Below are 19,556 nucleotides of genomic sequence, written 5' to 3'. Positions count from 1 at the left end.
TGCAGCGAAGTCTGAGGCCCTCGATGTCTCCCTCCCCAAATCCATATAGGATTCCATCCAGTCCAACTTTCCCTTTGCCTGGCCCTCACAGGGTATCAAATACTTAGGAATTCCTATTCATAGAGACCTCTCCCATCTATGTTATCTTAATTTTGGGCCCTTTATTGAACAACTCCATACAGACCACGGTTGGCAAGTTAGAACTGTAAGATTCACTACGTGAACCACTGGTGTTTTGTGGAAAAGCACATGTACACTGCGTTCCAAATGATTATACAAAAAGTGTTTAGGAGTGATAAGGGAAGAATTTGTTTGTTTGTCAGTTAAACTCATTGATGGTGATGTGTGTCAGGGCTCTTTATATCACTGTAAGCAATTGCAGACACCTGTGCTAATTAGTTTGGCAGGTGTGTCCAATGAAAGGCAAGACTACTTAAGAAGGCTCTCTCACATTATTAAGCAGCCTACATTTTCTGCCAAAATGGGAAAGAAAAAGGATGTGTCGGCTGCTGAGAAGCAACAAATTGTGGAGTGTTTAGGTCAAGGCATGACTACAATCAACATTGTGCGATGATCAGGATGAAGTGTCCTGGCAATCAAGAAGTATGTAGCTGATTCACAGTACACACGTGTGCGTGCTGATAAGGGCAAATTGAGGACTCTTTCCTACAGGCAATTACGTCAGGTTGAAAGAGCAGCGGCAAAAAAGCCTTGTCATAGCAGCAGACAAGTTTTTGAAGCTGCTTGTGCCTCCAACGTCCCCCGAACAACAAGATGCAGGGTCCTTCAGAGGTTTGCAGCTGTGCATGCGCCATCCTGTTGACCTCCTCTATCCACTTCACACAAGCAGAAACGGCTCCAGTGGGCCAAACATTACATGAAGACTGATTTCAAAACTGTTTTGTTCACGGATGAGTGCCGTGCAGCGCTCGATGGTCCAGATGGATGGAGTGGAGGATGGCTGGTTGATGGACACCCCACGCAAACACGGCTACAGCGCCAACAAGGAGGAGGTGGAGTAATGTTTTGGGCTGGAATCATGGGGAGAGAGATTGTCGGCCCCTTTAGGATCCCTGAAGGCGCTAAAGATGAACTCCATAATGTATGTGGATTTTCTCAAACAGCACTTCCTGCCATGGTTCAAGAAGAAGAACCGTGTATTTCACAGCAAGATCATTTTTCTGCATGATAATGCACCATCTCATGCTGCACATAAAACATCTGCATCTCGGGCTGATATGGGCATAAAAGGGGACAAACTTATGGTGTGACCCCCATGCTCCCCTGACCTCTACCCCATTCAGAACCTTTGGAGCATCATTAAAAGGAGTGTCTATGATGGCGGGAGGCAGTTCACATCTAAGCAACAGCTCTGGGAGGGTATTCTGTCCTCATGCAAAACAATTGAAGCAGAAACCATCCAAAACCTGACAAATTCAATGGACGAGAGAGTTCAGAAGCTCCTTTCGAACAAGGGGTCCTATGTGAAAATGTAACATCACCTAGAATAAAGTTTTGAGTTGAAAACTGTTTGATTTCAGTTTCTAACAACCTGCTAATGCTTATAATTTCAAAAATGACCATTTTTTTGGTCTTTATTAAAATGAAAAGGTTGATCGAAAAGTTTGGGGGATCTAAGAGTGTGGCAACCCAGTAGTCATGATTACTTCGAATTCTGACAATATGAGGGTCATGCTGCAGGTAGTGCAGCAAGAAGGCACTTATGTGCCTTGCGCATCTCGGAGCCCCAAAATTATTTTCCGGGCTAGATGCAGCTAAAAATTATTTTTAATTTTAAATCTGGTGAAGCTTTAGTATAGATGGCCTAATAGGATCAGTGCTGCACACTGCTACAAAGCCCAAATTATTTTCCAGTCAAGATACAGATAAACATGATTAGTAATTTGAAAGCTTAAAACGGTTGGTAGGGTGATTTTAACCAATCATCAAGCTTTTACTCTCCCCAGGATGACACAGGGGTAGAAAAGTCGTTTCGGATCCATGATTTGTTCATCTTTATGAACGTGAGTCTGTCTACATTATCAGTGGAGAGCCGCGTGCGCTTATCTGTCAGCACACCACCAGCAGCGCTGAACACACGTTCAGACAGAACGCTGGCTGCGAGGGCATGACAAGATCTCCAAGGCGTAAGTGGCTAGCTCCGGCCATTTATCCAGATTGGAAGCCCAAAAAGAGCAAGGGTCCAGTGACACAGTCGTGGCTTCAATGTTTACTTGGAGATACTCCTGTACCATCGTCTCTAGGCGTTGACTATGTGTCAGACTTCTTGTCTCCTGTGGCCTTGCAAAGGATGGGCTAAAAAAGTGGTGAAATGATTCCGCAAAATTGATGTTACCAGCAGATACTGTGGTTCTGTTACGGTTTGAGTGCTGAACACTTGACGGTCCCACGGTTGGCAAGTTGGAACTGTGAGATTCACTACGTGCACCACTGGTATTTTGTGGAAAAGCACATGTAAGATTCTTCAACAGTCTCTGCTGATACTCCTGCATGCGTGCATCCCTTTCTATGGCAGGAATAATTTCTGCAAATTTACTTTTGTACCGGGGATCTAACAGTGTGGCAACCCAGTAGTCAGGATTATTTCTAATTCTCACAATTCGAGGGTCATGTTGCAGGTAGTGCAGCAAGAAGGCACTCATGTGTGTTGCGCATCCAGGAGCACCAAGTCCCTGTTGTGTTGGTGGCGAGGTAACAATCATGCTTCCTTCCTCTGTCCTCTCCCCCCAACCTCGCACAACAGAAATGTGATCAAGGTCTCCCTCATCTGATGAGTCTTCCATCAGTTCGTCCTCCACTTCTTCCTGGGCTCCTGCACCTTCCTCACTAGTTTGGCTGCTACCATGTGCCCTGGTAAAACCATCTCCCCCACCCTCACATGCCTGCCGCCTTGGTGCTGCCGACCGTCTGGACCTTGCAGATGTTAGCCCTTCCGCATACAACTCCTCCTCCTCTACTTCCTCCACCTCCTCTTGTGCCACCACCTGACTCCGAATTCTGTTTAACATGTGCTCCAGTATGTAAATCACCGGAATAGTCATGCTGATAATGGCATCGTCAGCACTAAACATCTTCGTCGCAATTTCAAAACTGTGCAGAAGGGTGCATAGGTCCCTGATCTGAGACCACTCCTCCAGCGTGATTTGCCCCACCTCTGAATCTCGTTGGCCCAGGCTATACGTCAGAACGTATTGCACCAGGGCTTGTCGGTGCTGCCACAGTCGCTGCAACATGTGCAGAGTTGAATTCCACCGGGTAGGCACATCGCATTTTAGCCGGTGAAGTGGCAGGCCCAACGACTTCTGTAGAGATGCAAGTCGCTGAGCTGCGGGATGCGAACGGCGGAAGTGAGCACACAGCGACCGTGCCCTCTGCAGAAGGCCATCTAGTCTGGGATAGTGGGCTAAAAATTGCTGGACAACCAGGTTCAACACGTGAGCCATACAAGGCACGTGTGTGACATTGCCCCGGCGAAGGGCCGCACCCAGGTTTGCAGCATTGTCGCACACGGCCTTCCCTGGTTTCAGGTCCAGTGGAGACAACCATTCATGAAATTGGTTCTCCAGAGCTGACCACAACTCCTCAGCTGTGTGACTCACATTTTCCAGACATTTCAATGTAAAAACCGCCTGATGACGTTGAGCCCTACTGCCAGCATAGTAAGGAGGTGTGCAGGATCCCTTCTGCGCAGTTAGAAAGCTTGTGGCATGACCAGACAGGCTTTGGGTGCAGGTGGAAGACCGAGAGGAGGTTGAGGAGGCAGAAGCAGTGGAGGAACTTTGACATAAAGAGGATTGACGCACAACTCGTGGGGACGGCAAGACTTGGACAGCAGCCCCTTGTCCTGCTGTCACCATAGTTACCCAGTGCCCAGTCAGCGACATGTAATGCCCCTGTCCATGCCTACTCGTCCAAGTGTCTGTGGTGAAATGCACCCTGTCACACACAGAGTTTCTCAAAGAAGCGGTGATGTTGTGTGCGACATGCTGGTGGAGCGCAGGCACACCTTTCTTTGAGAAGTAGTGCCGACTGGGCATCTGGTACTGGGGCACTGCGACGGACATAAGGTCTCGAAAATCCTCTGTGTCCACCAGGCGGAAAGGCAGCATTTCTTTAGCCAAGAGCTTGCAGATGGTGAAATTCAACCTCTTAGCTTTCTCATGGCTAGGAGGAAATGGTCTTTTACTTGTCCACATCTGAGGGACCGAGGGCTGGCTATTGTGCTTAGACGGGGTTGATAAGGGTGTCCCCGGCAAACTGCCGGTCTATGAGGAAGATGCAGGCGGACATGTTAGGTTGCCTTGATCCAAAGGTGGTGCTATCGATGTCGGACAGCGCTCAACACCAGCTGGTGTTACCACCTCCAAAGAAAATGATGACCTGCCAATCACGCTGGCTGTTGCGGGTAAAGAGGTGGCAGGTCTGCGCCCCAAAACAGGTGTGACTGCTGTCCCCCCAGTCACAGAGGATGAAGAGGCCGCGGATGCACAAGATATGGCAGACGGTGGTTGGCCCGGCCGGCTAGGCCGCATTGTAGCACACTGAGCTTCCCACTGCAACTTATGCTTCATGTCCATGTGCCGGTTCATGCATGAAGTACTCAAACTATGTATTTTTTGGCCTCTACTTAGCTTTTGCTGACAAATGTTACAGATAACACGAGTTGGGTCATCTTTATCGATCTGAAAAAATGCCCAGGCTATGCAAGGCTTAGCACCCATGCGACCTGAAGAGCCACCACGACTTGTGGTGAGAGGCAGAGTTGTGTTTGAGGATGCAGTTGTTGACGTGCTTCCAGTACTACGTCTCTGTCCAGGAAGGCGCAACCTGACCTCGTCGTCACTAGCATCTTCCTCCACCTCCTCTGCTGACCTCATCTCTTGGCTGACTGTGGGTTGACAGTAAGTGGGATCTCCAACCTCATCATCATCACCCTGTGCGTTATCACACCCGTCGTCCTCAGAGCCAACCTGTTCGTGCCCTGACAAAAAACTAAAGTTGTCGCTCCAATCAGGTATTTGAGTCTTATCATCGTCTTCCTCATTGTCTCCACCAACAGGAGTTACAGATTGGGAATGAGGGTCTACATTATGGTCAGAACCTTCTGCGTCTGGTCATGGATCCGACTCATAAAGATTCTGGGCATCAGTGCAGATCATTTCCTCGTCTGGATTCACAGAAGCGCTGGAGTTGACCTCTGATTCCCAGGCTATAGTATGAGTAAACAGCTCTGCAGACTCAACCATCTGTTCTACCTCATACTCAGACGGGCAGCTGGAGATTTGGGAGCTGTGAGGAAGCAAGTGCGATTGGGGTGACACCTTTGAGGACTGGAGTATTTGTGATGTTGAAGTTGATGTGGAGGAGAGCCCACTTAAAGGAGCACTTGATATCCGTTGAAGCACCTGCTGTTTTTGTGCCTCATCTGGAATTTGTAGCGATTGGCGTGGCCGTAAGAAAGGGATCTTATCACATTGTCCGCTAAAAGAAGTAGACATTTTAGTTTGGCTGGAAGATGGTCTTTCTTCTGCAGATGTTACTGTTGCTTTAACACCTACCCCACGGACACAACCTTTTTTCCCCTTCCCAACACGCCTATTCCCCTTTCCACCAGCAGCAGGCCTTTTTCCACTCATTTTGGTGGTTGACTAATTCACAACTCTGGAGTTGTTTGCACAAAAAAACAATGGATGGGAACCGAGCAGAGCTGAGTGGCCAAACTGTGGTATGAGGCCAAAACTATTGGCTGGGTTAGATGCAGAAAAAAATTATATTCAATTTGCAACCTGATGGAGGTCAGTATAGATGGACTAATAGAACAAGTCCCACACACAGCTAGAAGCCCAAATATTTTTTCAGAGGTAGATGCAGAAAAAATTTTTATTCAGTTTGCAACCTGATGGAGGTCTGTATAGATGGATTAATAGAACAAGTCCCACACACAGCTACAAGCCCAATATTTTTTCAGAGGTAGATGCAGAAAAAAAATATATTCAGTTTGCAACCTGATGGAGGTCAGTATAGATGGACTAATAGAGAAAGTCCCACACACTGCTAGAAGGCCAAATATTTTTTCAGAGCTAGATGCAGACAAAAAATTATTTTGAATTTGCAACCTGATGGAGGTCAGTATAGGTGGACTAATAGAACAAGTCCCACACACTGCTAGAAGGCCAAATATTTTTTCAGAGCTAGATGCAGAAAAAAATTAAATTCAGTTTGCAACCTGATGGAGGTCTGTATAGATGGATTAATAGAACAAGTCCCACACACAGCTAGAAGCCCAAATATTTTTTCAGAGGTAGATGCAGATAAAAATTATTTTTAATTTGCAACCTGATGGAGGTCAGTATAGATGGACTAATAGAGAAAGTCCTACACACTGCTAGAAGGCCAAATAATTTTTCAGAGCTAGATGCAGATAAAAATTATTTTTAATTTGCAACCTGATGGAGGTCAGTATAGATGGACTAATAGAGAAAGTCCCACACACTGCTAGAAGGCCAAATATTTTTTCAGAGCTAGATGCAGATAAAAATTATATTCAATTTGCAACCTGATGGAGGTCAGTATAGATGGACTAATAGAACAAGTCCCACACACAGCTAGAAGCCCAAATATTTTTTCAGAGGTACTGTAGATGCAGATAAAAATTATTTTTAATTTGCAACCTGATGGAGGTCAGTATAGATGGACTAATACAACAAGTCCCACACACAGCTAGAAGCCCAATATTTTTTCAGAGGTAGATGCAGAAAAAAATATATTCAGTTTGCAACCTGATGGAGGTCAGTATAGATGGAGTAATAGAACAAGTCCCACACACAGCTAGAAGCCCAAATATTTTTTCAGAGGTAGATGCAGATAAAAATTATTTTTAATTTGCAACCTGATGGAGGTCAGTATAGATGGACTAATAGAGAAAGTCCCACACACTGCTAGAAGGCCAAATATTTTTTCAGAGCTAGATGCACATAAAAATTATATTCAATTTGCAACCTGATGTAGGTCAGTATAGATGGACTAATAGAGAAAGTCCCACACACTGCTAGAAGGCCAAATATTTTTTCAGAGCTAGATGCAGATAAAAATTATATTCAATTTGCAACCTGATGGAGGTCAGTATAGATGGACTAATAGAACAAGTCCCACACACAGCTAGAAGCCCAAATATTTTTTCAGAGGTACTGTAGATGCAGATAAAAATTATTTTTAATTTGCAACCTGATGGAGGTCAGTATAGATGGACTAATAGAGAAAGTCCCACACACTGCTAGAAGGCCAAATATTTTTTCAGAGCTAGATGCAGAAAAAAATTATATTCAGTTTGCAACCTGATGGAGGTCAGTATAGATGGACTAATAGAGAAAGTCCCACACACTGCTAGAAGGCCACATATTTTTTCAGAGGTAGATGCAGAAAAAAATATATTCAGTTTGCAACCTGATGGAGGTCTGTATAGATGGATTAATAGAACAAGTCCCACACACAGTTAGAAGCCCAATATTTTTTCAGAGGTAGATGCAGAAAAAAATATATTCAGTTTGCAACCTGATGGAGGTCAGTATAGATGGACTAATACAACAAGTCCCACACAAAGCTAGAAGCCCAATATTTTTTCAGAGGTAGATGCAGAAAAAAATATATTCAGTTTGCAACCTGATGGAGGTCTGTATAGATGGATTAATAGAACAAGTCCCACACACAGCTAGAAGCCCAATATTTTTTCAGAGGTAGATGCAGAAAAAAATATATTCAGTTTGCAACCTGATGGAGGTCAGTATAGATGGACTAATACAACAAGTCCCACACACAGCTAGAAGCCCAATATTTTTTCAGAGGTAGATGCAGAAAAAAATATATTCATTTTGCAACCTGATGGAGGTCTGTATAGATGGATTAATAGAACAAGTCCCACACACAGCTAGAAGCCCAATATTTTTTCAGAGGTAGATGCAGAAAAAAATATATTCAGTTTGCAACCTGATGGAGGTCAGTATAGATGGACTAATACAACAAGTCCCACACACAGCTAGAAGCCCAATATTTTTTCAGAGCTAGATGCAGAAAAAAATTATATTCAATTTGCAACCTGATGGAGGTCAGTATAGATGGACTAATAGAATGATGCTATGCCCAAAAGATTTTACTTCACTAGGTGCAGTAAAAAAATTGGTATTCTATACACAGGTGGTATATCTTGCAACACAGATAGGCAACTCCACTGACAAACACACTCTGCAATAGGCCAAAAAGGATTAGCTTTGCTAGATTCAGCCAAATGCTGTGAAAAAAACTTGCACAGCACTGGCACAGACCTGCCTGGCAAAAACTGATAGGAACTGATGTAACCTAGTCCTGAAAAGCACTCCAATTACAATTAGTCTTTACTCCCACAATCTATCTATTTAAGAGCACAGACCTGCCTGATAAAAGTCGTAGGAAATGCTGTAACCTAGTCCTTAAAAGGACTGCAATCACAACTATTCCCTACTCCCAAGCTATCTGTAGATTTGTGCGAAAATTGGCTTGAAATTAACAAGGTATAGCGCACACAGCAACAGCGGTGCCGTCTAACACGCAGCTGCAGCAGTGAGAAAATGGTGGCGCCGGGGGAAAATGGCTTGGTCTTATAGGGCAAGGACATGTGACATACACTGCCAATGACACATGCCCTTGCTTGTGTGAAAAAAAGCACTTCGCTCCGTGTGTGCGCTGCTGATAGGCTGACAGATTGCACCTCCCCACTGTAAATGCGGGAAAGAGAAAAAAAAAATGGAGATCTTCATTGTTCCTGCAGAGATCCATCCCCTGCCCCTCCCCCCACCCCGCTGTACACTCAAACTGCGTATTAACATTAATTTTCATCATTACTGAGAAAAAATCCAGTTATGATTTTGGTGCACGAACAGTTATCGAACATAACCTCGAACAGCCGAATTTTTCTCAAATTTTTCGTGTTCGCCGAACGGCTCGAACACCGCCCAAAACAGCTCGAATTTGAGATTGGCGAACAGTTCGAGTAGAACAACGCTCATCTCTAGTGAGGTGCACTCACACACAGAGACCTTGCAGACCGCGGTGAACAGCACAGAGAACATTGCACTAGCGCTGCAAGGCACAGTGATTTATAAAGTATTTTGTGTAAAGCAGAATAGAGCAAATATGTAGCTAAAACTGTCCCTCAGAACAACAGCGTCCTATCCCTAACTGAATTCACAGCAGAGTGAGCTCAAAATGGCGGCGGCGGCTTTTATAGTGCATCATGACATCATTTCAGCAGCCAATCACAGCCATGCCATTAGTTAACATGCCTACATGCCTAACAGGATGTGCCCACACTTCTTAGGATCCTCATTGGCTGAATAAAATGAAACTGGCTCATTGCATTATGGGAACTTCCGATCCCGGTATCCGATATTCTAAAAGTATCGGAATTAAGTATCGGAATTCCGATATCGCAAATATCGGCCAATACCCGATATTTCAGTATCGGAATGCTCAACACTAATTATAAGACGCACTTTTTTCCCTCAAATTTGGGACAAAAAAGGGTGTGTGCCTTATAATACGAAGGTATGATATTTTATCCTGGGAGCAGCGTCGGTGGACCAGGGTCACAGATTCAGGAGGTTGGTGGCTGCATTAGGAGTGGGCGATGCTGCGGGCCCTGTCCTCTAAGAAGAAATCGGTGGTGACTGGAGGTCCCATCGCCTGTACATAGCCCTGCAGTGGGGTGCATTAAATGGCCACTGAAAGTGGTGCATGCGCAGATTGAGATCTCGGAGAGATAAGTTTTTGGGAAATGAGATCTTGTCTCTCAAGTTCTCAATTTGCGCCCCCCTCAGCGGCCATGTTCCTGAAGCCCACCGCTGGGCTATGTACGATAGAGGAAACCTCCGCTCACCTCTGACTTCTTCTGAAAAATGGGCCCGCAGCATCGCCCCACTCCCATGGCCACCACTGCCCCAGTCCTCCTGAATCAGTGACCCTTCTGAGAGGACGGGGCCCCTAGCATCACCACACTCATGCCGCAACAGCCGCCAACCACTTGAAGCAGTGATCCTGGTTCCTGTGACCCTGTCCAACTCCACCGTCCCCCAGGCAAAATGGATTATAAGGTGCACCATTTTATTCAAAAAAACATTTTTTCCTATTTTCCACTTCAAAATTTGGGGTGCATCTGATAATGCGGTGCATCTTATAATCAACAAAATACGGTAATTATATTAATCACTCCCTTTTGCCTGATGTTTTTTGATCCAAGGATCTGACACATCTGGTAAATAGTTTTCTATCTCCAAATTTGCGTCACACTACAGTTTTCTTTCTCATCCAAGAGAATCGGGCCAATTATGCTATTCACCCTCTGATCAGAGTTTGACCAGAGTGTGATCATAGTGTGATACAATTTTATCTGATGTGGAGAAGATGGAAAAAAATCTGATGTGTTGTTGGATCGCACTTGGACAGAAAATTTAGTTGTCTGCATGAGCCTTAAGGCCAAGTTTTGATACTTTCAATCCAATCTCGCCAATTGCAGCCTACTTGCTAGTGCAAATGACAGACCTCAGGGTCACGTGGAGAAAATTGCAGCATTCATTGTTCGCAGAATTGTGCATGTAATGGCATTCAGCTCTAGCACCTGATACAGATGATCATATAGAGCTGTACACAAAGCTAGTCTCTAATCAAATTGTCAACATGCCTAGCCATTATTACATTGGCCTTTGAACTCAGATTAAAGACTGAGCTAACTTTGGCCTTGAGGACCAGAATAATTTTTTTTCTAGTTTGTTTTTTTTTTTGCAATTTGTTGGTCATAACTATTTTGACACCAGATTGAAGTATAAGCTGTATGAGGCTTTATTTTTATGTGAATAAGCGGAAATTCTGTAGGTGATATATTTTGCTACGTATACTGTACATAAGTGATTAATATAATTTTTTTTGCTGCCAAAAAAAGAAAGAAAAATGAATTCCGCTTATTTTTACAGCATGAAACAATCATCATAATTTATGCAATAAACTTGTACAAGTTGTAAAGGTCATGGCTAGAGATAAGTGAATCAATTCAGTATACAATTAAACTTTATGACATTTTTAGGACTTTACTGAACCCCAATATTTTTTTACAATTTGCGATTCGTTTTGCGTGATTTGACAAAAATTATCGCCATCATGTAACACATTGCAAAAAATTGCATCATCCAGAAAAGACTCACATGACATTAGATCTAGCAGTTAATTGCTATCAAAAGTTTTGGCAAGAAGCCATTTTTTATTACTGCAGAATGAGTTACTTAACCCCTTAAGCCCCGCGGGTGGTTTGCACGTTAATGACCGGGCCAATTTTTACAATTCTGACCACTGTCACTTTATGAGGTAATTACTCTGGAACACTTCAACGGATCCCCCTGATTCTGAGATTGTTTTTTCGTGACATATTGTACTTCATGATTGTGGAAAAATTTCTTCGATATCACTTGCGTTTATTTGTGAAAAAAACGGAAATTTGGCAAAAATTTTGAAAATTTTGCAATTTTCAAAATTTGAATTTTTAAGCCCTGAAATCAGAGCGATATGTCACACAAAAGAGTTAATAATTAACATTTCCCACATGTCTACTTTACATCAGCACAATTTTGGAACCAAAATTTTTTTTTGTTAGGGAGCTATAAGGGTTAAAAGTTGACCAGCGATTTCTCATTTTTCCAACAAAATTTATAAAACCATTTTTTTAGGGACCACATCACATTTGAAGTCACTTGGAGAGGTCTTTATGACAGAAAATACCCAAAAGTGACACCATTCTAAAAACTGCACCCCTCAAGGTGCTCAAAACCACATTCAAGAACTTGATTAACCCTTCAGGTGCTTCACAGGAATTTTTTGAATGTGGAAGAAAAAAATGAACATTTAACTTTTTTCACAAAAATGTTAATTTAGACCCAATTTTTTTTATTTTCACAGGGGTAACAAGAAAAAATGGATCCCAAAATTTGTTGTGCAATTTCCTCTAGGCACGCAGATACCCAATATTTTGGGAAAAAACACTGTTTGGGCGCACGGCAGGGCTCGGAAGGGAAGGAGCGCCATTTGACTTTTTGATTGTAAAATTTGCTTGAATAATTAGCGGACGCCATGTTGTGTTTGGAGAGCCCTGTGTGCCCAAACTTTGGAGCTCCCCCACAAGTGACCCCATTTTGAAAACTAGACCCCCCAAGGCACCTTCATAGATGCATAGTGAGCACTTTGAACCCCCAGGTGCTTCACAAATTGATTCGTAAAAATGAAAAAGTGAAAAAAAAAACACTTTTTCATTTTTACGAATCAATTTGTGAAGCACATAGGGGTTCCAAGTGCTCACTATGCATCTAGATAGGTGCCTTGGGGGGTCTAGTTTCCAAAATGGGGTCACTTGTGGGGGAGCTCCAATGTTTGGGCACACAGGGACTCTCTAAATACAACATGGTATCCGCTAACAAATTGAATGGAAAATCGGCTCAAATTGTTAGCGGACACCACATTGCGTTTGGAGAGCCCCTTTGTGCCCAAACTTTGGAGCTCCCCCACAAGTGACCCCATTTTGGAAACTAGACCCCCCAAGGCACCTTTCTAGATGCATAGTGAGCACTTGGAACCCCCAGGTGCTTCACAAATTGATTCGTAAAAATGAAAAAGTGAAAAATAAAACATTTTTTCATTTTTACGAATCAATTTGTGAAGCACCTAGGGGTTCCAAGTGCTCACTATGCATCTAGATAGGTGCCTTGGGGGGTCTAGTTTCCAAAATGGGGTCACTTGTGGGGGAGCTCCAATGTTTGGGCACACAGGGACTCTCTAAATGCAACATGGTATCCGCTAACAAATTGAATGGAAAATCGGCTCAAATTGTTAGCAGACACCACATTGCGTTGGGAGAGCCCCTCTGTGCCCAAACTTTGGAGCTCCCCCACAAGTGACCCCATTTTGGAAACTAGACCCCCCAAGGCACCTTTCTAGATGCATAGTGAGCACTTGGAACCCCCAGGTGCTTCACAAATTGATTCGTAAAAATGAAAAAGTGAAAAATAAAACATTTTTTCATTTTTACGAATCAATTTGTGAAGCACCTAGGGGTTCCAAGTGCTCACTATGCATCTAGATAGGTGCCTTGGGGGGTCTAGTTTCCAAAATGGGGTCACTTGTGGGGGAGCTCCAATGTTTGGGCACACAGGGACTCTCTAAATGCAACATGGTATCCGCTAACAAATTGAATGGAAAATCGGCTCAAATTGTTAGCAGACACCACATTGCGTTGGGAGAGCCCCTCTGTGCCCAAACTTTGGAGCTCCCCCACAAGTGACCCCATTTTGGAAACTAGACCCCCCAAGGCACCTTTCTAGATGCATAGTGAGCACTTGGAACCCCCAGGTGCTTCACAAATTGATTCGTAAAAATGAAAAAGTGAAAAAAAAAACACTTTTTCATTTTTACGAATCAATTTGTAAAGCACCTAGGGGTTCCAAGTGCTCACTATGCATCTAGATAGGTGCCTTGGGGGGTCTAGTTTCCAAAATGGGGTCACTTGTGGGGGAGCTCCAATGTTTGGGCACACAGGGACTCTCTAAATGCAACATGGTACCCGCTAACAAATTGAATGGAAAATCGGCTCAAATTGTTAGCGGACACCACATTGCGTTTGGAGAGCCCCTCTGTGCCCAAACTTTGGAGCTCCCCCACAAGTGACCCCATTTTTCAAACTAGACCCCCCAAGGCACCTTTCTAGATGCATAGTGAGCACTTGGAACCCCCAGGTGCTTCACAAATTGATTCGTAATAATGAAAGAGTGAATAAAAAAACACTTTTTCATTTTTATGAATCAATTTGTGAAGCACCTGGGGTTCCAAGTGCTCACTATACATCTAGATAGGTGCCTTGGGGGGTCTAGTTTCCAAAATGGGGTCACTTGTGGGGGAGCTCCAATGTTTGGGCACACAGGGACTCTCCAAATGCAACATGATATCCGCTAACAATTTGAGCCGACAATTTGTTAGCGGATATCATGTTGCATTTGGAGAGTCCCTGTGTGCCCAAACATTGGAGCTCCCCCACAAGTGACCCCATTTTGGAAACTAGACCCCCCAAGGCACCTATCTAGATTCATAGTGAGCACTTGGAACCCCTAGGTGCTTCACAAATTGATTCATGAAAATGAAAAAGGGTTTTTTTTTTTTTCACTTTTTCATTATTACGAATCAATTTGTGAAGCACCTGGGGGTTCCAAGTGCTCACTATGCATCTAGAAAGGTGCTTTGGGGGGTCTAGTTTCCAAAATGGGGTCACTTGTGGGGGAGTTCCAAAGTTTGGGCACAGAGGGGCTCTCCAAACGCAATGTGGTGTCCGCTAACAATTTGAGCCGATTTTCCATTCAATTTGTTAGCGGATACCATGTTGCATTTAGAGAGTCCCTGTGTGCCCAAACATTATAGCTCCCCCACAAGTGACCCCATTTTGGAAACTAGACCCCCCAAGGCACCTATCTAGATTCATAGTGAGCACTTGGAACCCCAGGTGCTTCACAAATTGATTCATAAAAATGAAAAAGTGTTTTTTTTTCACTTTTTCATTTTTACGAATCAATTTGTGAAGCACCTGGGGGTTCCAAGTGCTCACTATGCATCTAGATAGGTGCCTTGGGGGGGTCTAGTTTCCAAAATGGGGTCACTTGTGGGGGAGCTCCAATGTTTGGGCACACAGGGGCTCTCCAAACGCAACATGGCGTCCGCTAACAATTTGAGCCGATTTTCCATTCAATTTGTTAGCGGACACCATGTCGCGTTTGGAGAGCCCGTGATGTGCCTAAACAGTGGAGCTCCCCCACAAGTGTCCCCATTTTGGAAACTATACCCCTCAAGGATTTTATTAAGGTGTATAGTGAACATTTTGAACCCAGAGGTACGGCACAGAATTTGTTTACATTAGGTCATCATTAGTGTTGAGCGATACCTTCCGATATCAGGAAATATTGTATCGGATTGGATCGGGCCGATACCCAAAAAGTATCGGATATCGCCGATTCCGATACCGGAAACCAATGCAAGTCAATGGGACACAAATATCGGAATGAAAATAAACCCTTTCTTTCCTTGTAGGTTAATTCTACATGAAGTAAAACAACTAAGAATAATGTAGAATGACATGAAAAGCCGGCAATTCATCAGCGGCATACACCGGTACCCGACAATTTACAACAGAAAGAATAGAGCATCACACATAGATTAGATAGATAGAAACATGTCAGTCACATATATATGAAGTACAGTGACAGTGTTGCTTACTGTACTTGTCATTTAGTGTAAAGGATTTATTAAAAAAAATATTAGTGTTTTCGTGCACCGTCTCTTTAAAAAAGCCGGCCGGCAATTCAGCAGCGGTACCCGACAATTTATAACAGAAAGAATAGAGCTTCACACATAGATTAGATAGATAGAAACATGTCAGTCACATATATATGAAGTACAGTGACAGTGTTGCTTACTGTACTTGTCATTTAGTGTAAAGGATTTATTTAAAAAAATAATAGTGTTTTCATGCACCGTCTCTTTAAGAAAGCCGGCCGGCAATTCAGCATCTGTACCCGACAATTTAGAACAGAAAGAATAGAGAATCACACATAGATTAGATAGATAGAAACATGTCAGTCACATATATATGAAGTACAGTGACAGTGTTGATTACTGTACTTGTCATTTAGTGTTAAAATAAAGGATTTATTTAAAAAAAAATTGGCGTGGGGTTCCCCTTAATTTTAGGCTCTAGCGGAGGTTAAGCAGACAGCTGGGGCAAATGTTTGAAGCCTGGGAAGGGGGTAATACCCACGGAGCTTCCCAGGCTACTAATATCAGCCCCCAGCTGAATACCTAGCCTTTACTAGCTATTAAAATGGGGGAACCCCCCCAAAAAAATAACGTGGGGTCCCCCCTAATTTAATAGCTAGCACAGGCTAGGCAGACAGCTGGGGGCTGATATTAATAGCCCAGGAAGGGTGCCATGAATATTGGCCCCCTCCCAGGCTAGAAACACCAGCCGTCAGCCGCCCCAGAAATGGCGCATCCATAGGATGCGCCAATTCTGGCACTTAGCCTCGCTCTTCCACGCTGCCCTGGTGCGGTGGCAGGGGGTAATAGGGTTGGGGTTGATGTCAGCTTATAATGCCAGCTGACATCAAGCCCAGGTTAGTAATGGAGAGGCGTCTATAAGACACCCCCATTACTAACCCCATAGTCAAAGTTAAAAGAAAACACAAACACCCAGAGTAAAGTCCTTTAATTGAAATAAAGACACAATTCTTTATTGTTCTAAATTAAACCATACTTACCATCACGCCCATTCCAGCTGAAGCCAACGATCTCCTGCAATAAAAGAAAAATAATAAAGCAACCTCATCCTTACCTTTCCATGGTTCCCAGGACAGCTCCAGCTCTGCTACATCGAGATGACAGGATGGACCGCAGCAGAAAGCTGCCATCCAGCCTGTCATCCCGCAGACACTGAGAAGGCAGGCATGCTTGCGCTCCTCAGTGTCTCTCTGTGACGTCATCCAGATGAGCCGAGTTCATGTCCAATGAACTCAGCTCACCTCATGCACGTCACTGACAGCGTGGGAAAGTTCTCCTGCACTCAGCGCTTCAGCGTGAGAATTCTCCCACGCTGTCAGTGACATACATGAGGTGAGGTCATGTCCAATGAACTCAGCTCACCTCATGCACGTCACTGACAGTGTGGGAAAATTCTCACGCTGAAGTGCTGAGTGCAGGAGAATTTTCCCACGCTGTCAGTGACGTACATGAGGTGAGCTGAGTTCATTGGACATGACCTCGGCTCATCTTTATGCCGTCACAGCCAGACATTGAGGAGCACAAGCATGCCTGTGCTTCTCAGTGTCTGCGGGATGACAGGATGGATGGCAGCGTTCTGCTGCGGTCCAGCCTGTCATCTCGATGTAGCAGAGCTGAAGCTGTCGTGGGAGCCATGGAAAGGTAAGGATGAGGTTGCTTTATTATTTTACTTTTATTGCAGGAGATCGTTGGCTTCAGCTGGAATGGGCGTGACGGTAAGTATGGTTTAATTTAGAACAATAAAGAATTGTGTGTTTATTTCAATTAAAGGACTTTTTTCTGGGTGTTGTGTTTTTTTAAATACTTTACTAGAAATTCATGGTGGTCATGTCTAATATTGGCGTGACCCCATGAATTTTGGGCTTAGGGCCAGCTGATAATACCAAGCTGGCCTTAACCCCTTTATTACCCAGTGAGCCACCGCACCAGGGCCCTGGATGAGTTGGGTACAGCGCCAGAAGATGGCGCTTCAATGAACGCGCCATTTTCTGGGGCGGCTGCGGACTGCAATTTGCAGCGGGGGTGGCCCAGAAAGCTTGGGTCTCCCTGCGCTGCGGATTCCAGCCCCCAGCTGCATAGTTGTATCTGGCTGGACACAAAAATAGGGCGAAGCCCCAAGCATTTTTTTTTTTAATTATTTCATGAAATTCATGGAATAATTAAGAAAAAAAGGGCTTCCCTATATTGTTGTGTCCAACCAGGTACAAATAGGCAGCTGGTGGTTGGGGGCAGCCCATTCCTGCCTGCTGTACCTGGCTGGACACAAATATAGTGCGAAGCCCCACGTCAATTTTTTTTTAATTATTTCATGAAATTCATGGAATAATTAAGAAAAAAAGGGCTTCCCTATATTGTTGTGTCCAACCAGGTACAAATAGGCAGCTGGTGGTTGGGGGCAGCCCATTCCTGCCTGCTGTACCTGGCTGGACACAAATATAGGGCGAAGCCCCACGTCAATTTTTTTTAAAATAAATCCTTTATTTTAACACTAAATGACATTTGAGGAGTTAATAAAGATGCAGTCCCTAAATTATTATTTATTTTTTAATTAATTTTTCCCAAAACTTTTGACGTGGGCTTCGCCATATTTTTGTATGCCAGCCAGGTACAGCATCCAGCTTCCATGAACGCGCCATTTTCCGGGGTGGCTGCGGACTGCAATTTTCAGCGGGGGGGGGGGGGAGAAAGCTTGGGCCTCCCTGCGCTGCAGATTCCATCCCCCAGCTGCCTAGTTGTACCTGGCTGGACACAAAAATAGGGAGAAGCTTCACGTATTTTTTTTTTTTAATTATTTCATGAAATTCATGAAATAATTAAGAAAAAAAGGGCTTCCCTATATTGTTGTGTCCAACCAGGTACAAATAGGCAGCTGGTGGTTGGGGGCAGCCCGTTCCTGCCTGCTGTACCTGGCTGGACACAAATATAGTGCGAAGCCCCACGTCAATTTTTTTTTAATTATTTCATGAAATTCATGGAATAATTAAGAAAAAAAGGGCTTCCCTATATTGTTGTGTCCGGCCAGGTACAAATAGGCAGCTGGTGGTTGGGGGCAGCCCGTTCCTGCCTGCTGTACCTGACTGGACACAAATATAGGGCGAAGCCCCACATAATTTTTTTTTAATTATTTCATGAATTTCCTGAAATAATTAAAAAAAAATTGACGTGGGGCTTCACACTATATTTGTGTCCAGCCAGGTACAGCAGGCAGGAACGGGCTGCCCCCAACCACCAGCTGCCTATTTGTACCTGGCCAGACACAACAATATAGGGAAGCCCTTTTTTTCTTAATTATTCCATGAATTTCATGAAATAATTAAAAAAAAAAAAACGTGGGGCTTCTCCCTATTTTTGTGTCCAGCCAGGTACAACTAGGCAGCTGGGGGATGGAATCTGCAGCGCAGGGAGGCCCAAGCTTTCTGCCCCCCGCTGAAAATTGCAGTCCGCGGCCGCCCCGGAAAATGGCGCGTTCATAGAAGCTGGATGCTGTACCTGGCTGGCATACAAAAATATGGCGAAGCCCACGTCAAAAGTTTTGGGAAAAATTTATTAAAAAATAAATAATAATTTAGGGACTGCATCTTTATTAAGTCCTCAAATGTCATTTAGTGTTAAAATAAAGGATTTATTTTAAAAAAAAATGGCGTGGGATCCCCCATAATTTTAGTCTCTAGCGGAGGTTAAGCAGACGGCTGGGGCAGATGTTTGAAGCCTGGGAAGGGGGTAAAACCCACGGAGCTTCCCAGGCTACTAATATCAGCCCCCAGCTGAATACCTAGCCTTTACTAGCTATTAAAATGGGGGACCCCCCCAAAAAAAATGACGTGGGGTCCCCCCTATTTTAATAGCTAGCAAAGGCTAGGCAGACAGCTGGGGGCTGATATTAATAGCTCAGGAAGGGTGCCATGAATATTGGCCCCCTCCCAGGCTAGAAACACCAGCCGTCAGCCGCCCCAGAAATGGCGCATCCATAGGATGCGCCAATTCTGGCACTTAGCCTCGCTCTTCCACGCTGCCCTGGTGCGGTGGCAGGGGGTAATAGTGGTGGGGTTCATGTCAGCGCCAGCTGCCATGAAGCCCAGGTTAGTAATGATGGGTGTCTATAAGACACCCCCATTACTAACCTACAAAGTGTTAAAAAGAAAAAACACACT

The sequence above is a fragment of the Phyllobates terribilis genome, unplaced genomic scaffold (assembly GCF_046119375.1).
Source record: "Phyllobates terribilis strain yellow unplaced genomic scaffold, ASM4611937v1 Scaffold_7__3_contigs__length_470593459, whole genome shotgun sequence".
Classification (NCBI taxonomy): domain Eukaryota; kingdom Metazoa; phylum Chordata; class Amphibia; order Anura; family Dendrobatidae; genus Phyllobates; species Phyllobates terribilis.
The sequence above is the reverse complement of the archived record's forward strand: the minus strand, read 5'-3'. Positions refer to the sequence as shown.